The sequence below is a fragment of the Heptranchias perlo genome, chromosome 20 (assembly GCF_035084215.1).
Source record: "Heptranchias perlo isolate sHepPer1 chromosome 20, sHepPer1.hap1, whole genome shotgun sequence".
Lineage (NCBI taxonomy): Eukaryota > Metazoa > Chordata > Chondrichthyes > Hexanchiformes > Hexanchidae > Heptranchias > Heptranchias perlo.
Genome location: NC_090344.1, coordinates 1,535,258 through 1,548,858, shown reverse-complemented (window position 1 = coordinate 1,548,858; position 13,601 = coordinate 1,535,258).

The following is a 13,601-nucleotide window of genomic DNA, read 5'->3' as shown; positions in this document are numbered from 1 at the left end:
AGGATTACCACCAGTGCCACGTGCTAGTGAGTATAGGAACAGGAGAATAGACAGGATGAATGCGTGGCTGCAGGGATGGTTTAGGAGGGAGGGATTTAGATTCCTGGGACATTGGGACCGGTTCTGGGGAAGGTGGGACCTGTACAAGCGGGACGGGTTACACCCGAGCAGGACCGGGACCAATGTCCTCGCGGGGGTGTTTGCTAGTGCTGTTGGGGAAGGTTTAAACTGGAGTGTCAGGGGGATGGGAACCTGAGCGGGGAGTCAGAAAGGAGTAAAGTTGAAAGCAGCAAGAGAGGGGAAGACCCATGGGAAATCTACAATACAAATAGTACAAACAGTTTATCAAGAACAAGTGAAAGGAAAAAGCGTAGAGCAGCATAAAGAAAGTGTACTTTAGGCACGACAGATGAAATAAAAACTGGAAGGCGTAAGGCGATTAACCCAGCATCAAGGCTGAAGGCCAGGCTAGGATGTGTGGACACCTAAGAGTTCTATATACAAATGCACGGAGTATAAGGAATAAATTAAATGAACTACAGGTTCAAATTCAAATTGGAGGGTATGACATGATAGCTATTACTGAGACTTGGCTGCAGGATGGTCAGGATTGGGAACTAAATATACCGGGTTATAAGGTCTACAGGAGAGACAGGGAAAATGAAAGAGGGGGAGGAGTAGCCTTAATGATTTGAGATGAAATCACTTCAATGGTAAAGGGGGATATAACGAGGGGTAAGCAGCCAACAGAGACCTTATGGGTTGAATTGAGAAATAGGAAAGAATCTAAGACTATTGTGGGTGTTGTATATAGGAGCCTTGGCAGCAGTTCTGAAGTGCTAGATTGCATAAATGCAGAGATTGGATAAGCATGTACGAAAGGCATCGTGGTCTTAATGGGGGACTTTAACCTTCACATAGATTGGGAAAAGCAGACGAGCAACTGTCAGAAAGGCAGCGAATTTCTTGAGTGTGTCCGGTTAGTTTTCTACAGCAGTATGTCCTGGAGGCAACAAGGGGGCAAGCCATACTAGATTTAGTAATGAGTAATGAACCAGATTTAGTTAACGGCTTAACTGTGCATGAACATCGATCCAATTGTGATCATAATATAATCGAGTTCAATGTAATGTTTGAAAGGGAAAAAATTGAATCAGCTGCTCAGATTCTAGACTTGGGCAAGGCCGACTTCAATGGGATGAGACAGAGACTGTCCACAGTAAACTGGGCAAATCTGTTAATGGGTAAAACGACTGATGATCAGTGGGGAATGTTTAAAGAAACGTTTAACGTGATGGAGAATCGGTTTATACCCCTGAGGGGCAAGAACTCTACTTACCAAAAAAAAAACAGCCATGGACAACTAAAGAGACAACAGACAGTGTAAGACATAAGGAAAGGGCATACACAAAGGCAAAAAATGGCACACATCCTGGCGAATGGGAAAGATACAAAGATCAACAAAGGGTCACAAAACAGACAGTTAGAGCTACAAAAAAGAGTTTGAAAAGAAACTCGCAAGGGATATCAAAACCAATATGAAGAACTTTTCTAGTTCTATTAGGAAAAAGAAGGGGGTCAGGAGCAGTGTTGGCCCCTTAAAAACGAAAAGTGGGGATATTGTCATTGATAATGGAGAAATGGCGGACATGTTGAACAATTACTTTGCGTCAGTAATTACAGTCGAAACAGAGGATAGCATGCCGGAAATACCAATAAAACTTATATTGAATCGGGGACAGGGACTCGATAAAATTAACATAAGTAAAGAAACAATAATGAAGAAAAGAATAGCACTTAAAGAGTGACAAATCCCGAGGACCAGATGGTTTCCATCCCAGGGTTTTAAAGGAAGTAGGTGAGCACATTGCGAATGCCCTAACTATAATCTTTCAAAGTTCTCTAGATTCAGGAACTGTCCCTCTAGATTGGAAAATTGCACATGTCACTCCGCTTTTTAAGAAAGGAGAAAGGCGGAAACAGGGGAATGGTAGACCAGTTAGCCGAACATCTGTTGTGGGGAAAATGCTGGAGTCTATAATAAAGGACAGGGTAACTGAACACCTCGGGAATTTTCAGTTAATCAGAGAGAGCCAGCATGGATTTGTGAAAGGTAGGTCGTGCCTGACAAACCTGATTGAATTTTTTGAAGAGGTGACTAAAGTATTGGACAGGGGAATGTCAATGGATGTAATTTATATGGATTTCCAGAAGGCATTTGATAAGGTCCCACATAAGAGACTGTTAGCTAAGATAGAAGCCCAGGGAAAAGTACGGACTTGGTAAGGAAGATGGCTGAGCGAAAGGCGACAGAGAGTAGGGATAATGGGGAGGTACTCACATTGGCAGGATGTGACTAGTGGAGTCCCGCAGGGACCTGTCTTGGTGCCTCAATTATTCACAATATTTAATAACAAGTTAGATGAAGGCATAGAATGTCTCATATCTAAGGTTGCCGATGACACAAAGATTGGTGGCATTGTAAGTAGTGTAGATGAAAACATAAAATTACAAAGTGATATTGATATATTGGGTGAATGGGCAAAACTGTGGCAAATGGGATTCAATGTAGACAAATGTGAGGTCATCCACTTTGGATCAAAAAAAGAATAGAACAGGGTACTTTCTAAATGGTAAAAAGTTAAAAAAAAACAGTGGATGTCCAAAGGGACTTAGGGGTTCAAGTACATAGATTATTGAAGTGTCATGAACAGGTGCAGAAAATAATCAATAAGGCTAATGGAATGCTGGCTTTTATATCTAGAGGACTAGAGTACAAGGGGGCAGAAGTTATGCTGCAGCTGCACAAAACTCTGGTGAGTCAGCACCTGGAGTACTGTGAGCAGTTCTGGGCACTGCACCTTCGGAAGGACACATTGGCCTTGCAGGGAGTGCAGCGTAGGTTTCCTAGAATGATACCCGCATTTCAAGGGTTAAGTTGCGAGGAGAGATTACACAAATTGGGGTTGTGTTCTACAGAGTTTCGAAGGTTAAGGGGTGATCTGATCGAAGTTTGTAAGATATTAAGGGGAACAGATAGGGTGGATGTGAGTAACTATTTCCGCTGGTTGGGGATTTTAGGAGTGGGGGGCACAGTCTAAAAATTAGAGCCAGACCTTTCAGGAGCAAGATTAGAAAACATTTCTACTCACAAAGGGTTGTAGAAGTTTGGAACTCTCTTCCGCAAACGGCAATTGATACGAGCTCAATTGGTAAATTTAAATCTGAGATTGATCTTTTTGTCAACCAAAGGTATTAAGGGATATGGGGCAAAGGCAGGTATATGAAGTTAGATCACAGATCAGCCATGGACTTATCAAATGGCGGAGCAGGCACGAGGGGCTGAATGGCCTCCTCCTGTTCCTATGCTCCTATGTTGCAGAGAGAGAGATCGAAATGAATAAACACACGAGGATTGGACAGGGTGAGAGCGAACGTAATAAACACCCAGAGATTGGACCGAGCGTGATGGAAGGGAAAAAACACCCGAGGATTTGACAGGGAGAGGTGGAAGTGCACTGTTTGAGGGGCACGACCTGTCTCGCAGTAATCATAGACTTTTACACATGCCGGCTACAAATTCTCCACCACAAAATTATGGATGGCGTGAAAGGATAATTGTTGGAGACGATTCGATTCTATCTGCAGAGTGAATTGGGGTAAGTACCGGAGAAAAAAGCACATTTAAGCACATTAACCTTACTATCCCATGGCCCTGGCCTCTCGACACATCTCAACCCCACATCAAAACCCACATCTCAACTGACATCTCAATCGCACATCACAACTTACATCACAAACCCACATCACCACAACCCACATCACAACCACACATCACAACACCACATCTCACTGACATCACGACCCCACATCCGAAACAGCACATCACAAACCCACATCACAAACCAACATCTCTTCCCCAGAAAGGTGCCGAGGCAGCAGGAGGAGTTGTGGAGGCCAGGACGCGGCACAGGCCAAGGTGGAGCCGCCATATCGATAACTATTCGGAGCTGCACTCACCCCGAGTCTCAAGCCTGGTTGTAAAATGGCCCTTGTATTCTGGAGGCTTTACAAGAGGCAACACCTCAATCCGAGTTGGGAGAGGTGCTTTCTCACTTCCCTAAACAAACAAAAAACGGTGCTCTCTCCACAGAGAGAGAGGGAAGGAGAGTGGGTATCTGACGAAGTCGGGAACGGTGAGTTTGGTGGGATACACTTTCCCGTTGGCCGATATTGTCTTCTTGTGGGAGTGGACGGGTGGAAGAGATCTCGTCACCTCAGACGGCTGGAACAGCCCAGGCTCAGTACTCCACAGGAAGCGTTTTGCAGGAAAACTTCGGCCAGACAACGGGGGTGTTTATCAAATATGATTCACCTCCCCATTTTAGACCTTGTGTCTTATTTCCTCCCCCTCCCTCTCATCAACCTCTTCCTAGATCTTGTCTTTTCCAGGCGAATCAAAAAAGCCCAAAAGAAGATACAGAAAATTGCCCCAAACGCAGACCTCTTCTTCCACCTCCTTTGATGTGTTGATAGATAGAACCACCCCCACGCAATCGAGGTTGGGATGAATCTGAATGTGTCGGTCAATCTCCCTCCTTCCAGGTAGATGTCGTTTTCCTTTATCCTTTCCCTTCCCTCTCCCCTCTCCTCCAATCTTGAGAGCAAAACGCCCGCTCTCCTTGAATCCATCTCTTTGACCGAGCTTTTTGTCACCCCTCCTAATATCTCCTTCCTTGGCTTATCTTTTTCCTCGCCCCACCCTGAAGCCCCTCAGGATGTTTTTATCCCCATTTAAGGCGTTGTATTATACAAGTTGTTGTTGCTGTTGTAATAACTCGGCCTGAATGGCTGCACACAGTATTTGGGCAGATGGTGGGAACAGAAGGTGGTTGAATTCGGACTGATATCCTCGTGTCAAGATGCCTTTAAATCTTTCAATGGCAGCATCCCTGCTCTGGCCAATTGTTAAACATTTCACCTCACACGCTAAATGCTCAAGAAATACTTAATATTAAAAATGGTACAGGGAAATTCAGACATGCCTGATTACTGCAATATTAATAGAATATAGTTCATCGATTTAAATATCGTTCTTAAACATTACTTAGCCTCCCCCTCAGCTTTCTTCCACATTCTTTAATTTATCTATTTATCTCTTTAATCTTGTTTTTTGTGCCTGTACCATCCATTTTAGGCCACATTGCTTTCAATCTCTACCGAACTGGCTGCTTCAGCTGAGCAATCAATGAGCTGATTGGCAGCTTTCGAAAAGAGCTGGGGTTGGTGGGGATGGTTTCTGTATTTGATATCCGAATGGGTGACTGTGTGGATAGAGAGGTCGCTGAACTGCGAGGGTAAAGAAGGTTTATTACAGGGAAGGAGAGTGGTGCAGGATGTGTAAAGCAGATATAAGCCCAGAATAAGCACTGGGAAACTTTACTCAACTGAGGTTTGGGTGTTGAAGAAAAACGTTTCAGGCCTCTTACTCCCCCCTCAAAATAATACCATTGAGGTTACGTGTTGGAGCAACTTCCTTGCTTTTTTAATTAATAAATCCCAGTGTCCCATAGGCTATGATTTGATCTATCTTCATGTGTGGGAGTTAAGTGGAGGTTTAAACCAGCGGCTTAGACACGATACTTTCCATCCTGCATTTCAGGAACAGAATTATTACAAGCAAGAATAATAGCTCGGCAGAAGAGTGCTTTGTCCAGTTGGAAATCTGTATGAAAGAACGTGCAGTCTGGCAGAGCTGGACGTCCAGCAGATTGAATTTTGTGCGAAGGAGATGATGAGGCTCCTTCTTGAGAGTTCTCTGGTCTTTCGTGTAACAGTTCCAGGGGTCAGAATGGCCTAACGGGTGTAAGTTGCTGAGTTCAGGTCGCAATCTTCCCTGCAGGCTTGGGCTCCAATCCCAATAATTCTCTGATTCTAATAAACTTGGGTGAGTTGCTTGCTTACGTATTTAAAAGCGATAAGTCCAGGGTCCAAGTCCCGGATAAAGCAAGCATTTTTAGTCAAAAATCTCCAATTCATATAAACGTTGAAAAAGACAGAAATATGTTTAATTACTAACTGCCACAAAATCTGATTTACGTTGAAATATTATTCATGTTTCAAACTAACAGCAACAAGCTTTGCATCAAAATATAAACGAAGGATTTTAACGAAACGCAGTAGAATGAATTCCAGCCGTTTTTTTGTCTCCTGTTCTTCACATTGAGAGGATTCAAATTCACAGGAGACACTTCGATTGTTGAGAGAATGCGCTGCAAACAAGGCGGGAACCTGAGCGGGGAAAACCGCAGTGAGTGTCGAGTCCAACGGCTTAACCTCCCGCCCAAGGTTTCAGCAGTCGGTGGGAAGGAAGTTGAGGCTGAGGCTGATCAGCGTCACGTGGGAGCAGACCACCAAATAATATTCATCGAATTACATCGAAACTGCAACACAGAAACAGGCCATTCGGCCCAACTGGTCTCTGCCGGCGTTTAAGCTCCACACGAGCCTCCACCCTCCCTACTCAATCTCACCCTGTCAGGATACCCTTCTATTACTTTCTCCCTCATGGGCTTATCTGGCTTCCTCTTCAATGTATCTCGACTATTTGCCTCAAATATTCCTTGTGGTAGCGCGTTCCACATTCTAACCAGTCTATTAGCGACTATTCCTTCTGTTTATATTCGTTATCCTGCAGAATATTCGATACTGTTTTCAACATCTTCTATTAGCGTTAATATTGGAAGGGTTTAGACTGTTGTAATGGTCGCTGCGATTATTTCCGATTTCATTAATTTCATGCAAATTGAACAATACAAACTAGCGAAACATTTCCTGCCGATATTAAAAACACCTTGAGGTGCAATCGTAACGTGTCTGACAACAACTTATAAAGCGACGTCTTTGAAACACGTTGGGGTCACAGTTTCTTATTGCACAGAACTAATCCTAAATCATTCAAGATTGGATTTTATTTACTGTATCAAAATAAACAATATCTTGCTATTAAGTTTGGCTGCTTAGTTCCCCAGTGTCAAAGGGAGAATTGTCTGATTTCCTCATTTATTTCATGTAAGGAACAAACACAAACATAAACACATGCATTAAATCAGAATCAAGTCACAGATGGACAAACAAAGAAAAACAGAGCGAGAGACACAGACAGTATCGGGAAACACAGAGAAACAGACAAAAGAAATGAATGATGACAAAATGGCGCCACAATCCTCAAACTCACCGTCTCGACTCAAAGGAAGCTCACATATCAGTGAGAAGATGTGGTGCTTCATCAATGTGATTTGGCGCCGTGTCATGGCTGATTAATGCGATTATCGAACTAAACAGCTGATCCTGGGTTTGATTCCTAGCGTGTGTCCTTTTTGTTTCCTAAGTGATATTTATAACTTTTGTGAATTTAAGCAACAAAATATCACAGGGCGGAATTGAGGTCCAGATCACCCATGATAAATTAAATAGCGCAGCAGGTTCGAAGGGCTGGATGGTCTTCTCCTGTCCCCATGTTCCCGTCCTGCTCAACGCGGAGCTGTATGACAGGTAAAGAACATCAGACTGACTCCAGATTGAAAATCAGGTGTTCAGAAGGAAGTCCCCTTCGATTGTTGGACAAATTGACCCAATGAAGCAAAGCCAATTGCTACCTTTCTGCCAGAAAAGGCAACCAATGTTACCAATGGGCCCGGCGATCTCTCGTCGTTTGCGCAGGAGACTCTTAATTTCAGGGTCGTGGGTTCGAGCCCCACATTGCATGGTTCACATTTTATTGCTCACAAAGGGTTCCAGGTGCAACCTCTTATCTGCAATTAATGAAATCCAGTTATGTGAACGGATGCAACAATGAGCTGTGTGAAAGAAAACCGTGAGCACTGGCAAATATCCAGTCCCGTCCCGATTCTACCTTTTCATTCCCTGCACGTGGGACACGGCAGATTATCTGTTCAATTCTGATTCATTTTTTGCTGTTATTAAATATTAAGAAATGTAATGTTTAGAAGATGACAACTCTGGATCCATGAGCCTCTCTGATACCTCCTGAACGCCCCTCTCCCTCTTTAATTCTCCCTGAGCTCATTGTCTTCTCTGATACGTTCTGTCTCTTACCTTCTCCGATAACCTCAGAGAGTCCATTATCCTCTTTCATACCCTGTCAGCGCCCTTTACGTTCTCTGATACCCTGAGTGCCCCTTACAAACTGATATGCCCGGAGACCCCTTACATTTTCTGATACCCTCTCACAATCCGTTCCCCCTATCTCAGATCCCCTTGCACTACCGCGTCACCACGAAGAAGCCATTAAACTCCCTGATACCATCTCAGAAGATTTACAGGTTTATTGTTCAATCTCGGGTTTCGGCAGCTCTCTCTGTTGGGAGAATCAAGAATGAAGGGGCTTAATCTGAAAAGTAGAGCAAAACAATTCAGCTGATCAATCGGGAAGCACTTTATCACAGAAAGTGTCGTAGAAATCTGGAACTCTTTTCAACAAAAGGCTGTAGATGTTGGGTCAATTCATATTTTGAAGACTGAGATCGATGGATTTTTCACCGAAAGTGTCACAATGGATATGTGTCACAGTCGGGTAAACAGAGTTGATGCACAGATTACCCTTGATTTAATTAAATGGCGCAGCAGGTTCGATGGGCTGAACAGTCTTTTCCTGTCCTCAATTTTCTACATTTATCAACGTCGGGCTCGATGACCCAAGTTTTTTCATCAAGTGATAAATGCGGGAAGGGCTCAGAAAGCCCTTTAATTTATTTCTTGCACAAATCAAAAGCACTGGACACCGACGAGAAAGAGCAAGAAAGCCGGATTTCAATCACTAGCCTCATGTTTCAGTAATCATAGTCTTGCTGCGTGGTAGTATGGCCGAGCGGTCTAAGGCGCTGGAATTACGCTCCAATCTCGACAGGGACGTGGGCTCGAATCCCAATGCTGCCAAGGTTTCAAGCAATGTATGTTTCGACATATTCGGAGAAAATCATGGTGGAGTGTGGTCCAGCGGAGGATTTTAAAGAAGCTGCATGTGCAGCACAGAGAATCATGGACTATTGCTGCACAAAGGGAGACCATTCGGGCCATCGTGTCCGTGCCGCTTTCAAATTCTTGCAGCGGTGCGATTCCATACCATGTACCCGGAGAGACTGGAGCTTTAATCCAGGATGAGTTTCATCAAGGGGAGAAGGCACTTTTTCATCGGTAAGGGCCGCTCACGTTTGCATCCTTTTCAGCAGAGTGGGACAGGTAAATATGCGGTATTTTTTGGTCAGGAAAGGCTCGGGGAATACCGAGATTGTGAGTTCGATTCCCACTTGGAACAAGCAATCGTTTTGCTTTTGAACAATTCGAAAGGAGTTGAAGGTACAATTGGTGTTTTTCAAACTACATCTCCTTATTGGTGTTGCCATGAGGTTCCTCCGTCTAATCGTGTTCCAACAGCAGTTGAGAGATTTAAAGTAGCGCTTCAGCATTACTTGTTCACAGGAGGGAGGCTGTGGTTTTGTGCCACAGGCTATGATTTTGATCCATCTACAAAATCTGGGATTTATCTGGAGCTTTGAAATGGCGCCTTAGTCCACTCAGACACGATACCTTCCAACCTGCACTTCAGGATCTACTGTTACAGGAATAGAATTACTGCAAGCAAGAATAGTACCTCTGAAGCACAAATGTTCGCAAGGCAGAAGAGTGTTTTATCCAGTTGGAAACCTGTATGAAAGAATATGCAGTCTGGCAGAGCTGGACGTCCAGCCGATTGAATTTTGCGCGAAGCAGATGATGAGGCTTCATCTTGAGAATTCTTTGGACTTTAGTGTAACAGATCCGGGGGTCAGAATGGCCTAACTGGTGTAAGGTGCTGAGTTCAGGTCGCAAACTTCCCTGGAGGTGCGGGTTACAATCCCAATAATTCTCTGATTCTAATAAAGTTGCATGAGTTGCTTGCTTTCGCATTTAAAAGCGAAAACTCCAGAGTCCATTTCCCGGAAAAAGCGGGAATTTTTATTCAAAAATCACCAATTCATACAAACGTTGAAAAAGACAGAAATATTTTAAATTAATAACTGCCACAAAATCTGATTTACGCTGAAATATTACTCATGTTTCCAACTAACAGCAACAAGCTTTGTATCAAAATATAAGAACATAAGAACATAAGAAATTGGAGCAGGAGTAGGCCAATCGGCCCCTCGAGCCTGCTCCGCCATTCAATAAGATCATGGCTGATCTGATCCCAACCACAAATCTAAAGAACACAAGAAGTCGGAGCAGGACCCGGCCACATAGCCCCTGGGCCCTCTCCGCCACCCACAGGGCATTGACCGATCCGAACTCAGCTTCATGTCCAATTTCCTGCCCGCTCCCCATAACCCCTAATTCCCTTTACTTCGAGGAAACTGTCTATTTCTGTTTTAAATTTATCTGATGATGTAGCTTCCACAGCTTCCTGGGGCAGCAAATTCCACAGACCGACCACCCTCTGAGTGAAGAAGTTTCTCCTCATCTCAGTTTTGAAAGAGCAGCCCCTTATTCTAAGATTATGCCCCCTAGTTCTAGTTTCACCCATCTTTGGGAACATCCTTACTGCATCCACCCGATCAAGACCCTTCACAATCTTATATGTTTCAATAAGATCGCCTCTCATTCTTCTGAACTCCAATGAGTAGAGTCCCAATCTACTCAACCTCTCCTCATATGTCCGCCCCCTCATCCCCGGGATTAACCGAGTGAACCTTCTTTGTACTGCCTCGAGAGCAAGTATGTCTTTTCTTAAGTATGGAGACCAAAACTGTATGCAGTATTCCAGGTGCGGTCTCACCAATACCTTATATAACTGCAGCAATACCTCCTTGTTTTTATATTCTATCCCCCTAGCAATAAAAGCCAACATTCCGTTGGCTTTCTTGATCACCTGCTGCACCTGCATACCAACTTTTTGATTTTCTTGCACTAGGACCCCCAGATCCCTTTGTACTGCAGTACTTTCCAGTCTCTCGCCATTAAGAAAATAACTTGCTCTCTGATTTTTCCTGCCAAAGTGCATAACCTCACATTTTCCAATATTATATTGCATCTGCCAAATCTCCGCCCACTCACCCAGCCTGTCTATATCCCCTTGCAGGTTTTTTATGTCCTCCTCACTCTCTACTTTCCCTCCCATCTTTGTATCATCTGCAAATTTTGATATGTTGCACTCGGTCCCCTCCTCCAAATCGTTAATATAGATTGTAAAGAGTTGGGGACCCAGCACCGACCCCTGTGGAACACCACTGGTTACTGGTTGCCAGTCCGAAAATGAACCATTTATCCCAACTCTCTGCTTCCTGTTCGATAACCAATCCTCCACCCATGCCAGAATATTACCCCCAATCCAGTGATTTTTTATCTTAAGTAATAATCTTTTATGTGGCACCTTGTCGAATGCCTTCTGGAAGTCTAAATACACTATGTCCACTGGTTCCCCTTTATCCACCCTATACGTTATATCCTCGAAGAACTCAAGCAAATTTGTCAGACATGACTTCCCCTTCATAAAGCCATGCTGACTTTGTCCTATTAAATTATGCTTATCTAAATGTTCCGTTACTGTCTCCTTAATAATAGACTCCAAAATTTTACCCACCACAGATGTTAAGCTAACTGGCCTATAATTTCCAGCCTTCTGCCTACTACCCTTTTTAAATAACGGTGTTACATTAGCAGTTTTCCAATCTGCCGGGACCTCTCCTGAGTCCAGGGAATTTTGGAAAACTATCACCAAAGCATCCACAATCCCTACTGCCACTTCCCTCAAGATCCTCGGATGGAAGCCATCAGGTCCAGGGGATTTATCCGCCTTGAGTCCCATTATTTTACTGAGTACCATCTCCTGAGTGATTTTAATCGTATTTAGCTCCTCCCCCCCGAGAGTCCCCTGTTTGTCCAGTGTTGGGATATTCTTAGTGTCCTCTACTGTAAAGACTGAAACAAAATATTTGTTCAGCATTTTTGCCATCTCCATGTTTCCCACCATTAATTTCCCGGTCTCATCCTCTAAGGGACCTATGTTTGCCTTAGCCACCCTTTTTCTTTTTATATAACTATAGAAACTCTTGCTATCTGTTTTTATATTTTTTGCTAATTTCTTTTCATAATCTAACTTCCCTTTCTTAATCAATCCTTTAGTTACTTTTTGCTGTCTTTTGAAGAATTCCCAATCTTCTATCCTCCCACTAAGTTTGGCTACCTTATATGTCCTTGTTTTTAGTCGGATACTATCCTTGATTTCTTTACTTAGCCACGGATGGCTGTCATTTCTTTTACACCCTTTTTTCCTCAGTGGAATATATTTATTTTGAAAGTTGTAAAATAACTCCCTAAATGAACACCACTGCTCATGTACCGTCTTACCCTTTAATCTATTTTCCCAGTCCACTTTAATCAATTCCGCTCTCATACCATCATAGTCTCCTTTATTCAAGCTCAGTACGCTTGTTTGAGAATCAACCTTCTCACCCTCTAATTGGATATGGAATTCAACCATATCCAATTAGATATGGTCGCTCGTTCCAAGGGGATCCTTAACTAGGACATTATTAATTAATCCTGACTCATTACACAGGACCAGGTCCAAGGTTGCCTGCCCCCTTGTAGGATCAGTTACATACTGCTCAAGAAATCCATCCCTGATGCACTCAATGAACTCGTCCTCAAGGCTGCTCTGCCCAATTTGATTTGTCCAGTTAATATGATAATTAAAATCCCCCATAATTATGGCTGTTCCCTTATTACATGCCCCGACTATCTCCTGATTAATACTTCTTCCAGCAGAGTTGCAACTATTAGGAGGCCTATATACTACGCCCACTAATGTTTTCTTTCCCTTATTATTCCTTATCTCCACCCAAACTGTTTCATTATCTTGATGCTTTGTCCCAATATCATTTCTCTGTATTACAGTGATTCCTTCCTTTATTAACATAGCCACCCCACCTCCCCTTCCTTCCTGCCTGTCCTTCCTGATTGTTAAATACCCTGGCATATTTGATTCCCAGTCGTTGTCACCCTGCAGCCATGTTTCTGTAATGGCCACAAGATCATACCCATACGTAGTTATTTGTGCCGTTAACTCGTCCATTTTATTACGAATGCTACGTGCATTCAGATAAAGAACTTTCAAATCTGTTTTGTGACGCTTAGTTCCTGCTTTTTCCTTTTTTAACACTTTACCTATTACTCCATACCTTCTGTCCCTTCCTGTTACGTTTTCCTCTCTCTCCCTGCTCAGGTTCCCAACCCCCTGCCACTTTAGTTTCAACCCTCCCCAACAGCACTCGCAAACACTCCTCCTAGGACAGCAGTCCCGGCCCTGCCCAGGTGCAGACCATCCGGTTTGTACTGGTCCCACCTCCCCCAGAACCGTTTCCAGTGTCCCAGGAATTTGAATCCCTCCCCCTTGCACCATTCCTCTAGCCACGTATTCATTTGAAATGACAGTTTTTTTACGAAACGCAGTAGAATAAATTCTAGCTGTTTTTGACTGCTGTTCTTCATAGGGAGAGGCTTCAAATTCACAGGAGACACTCAGATTGTTGAGAGAATGCGCT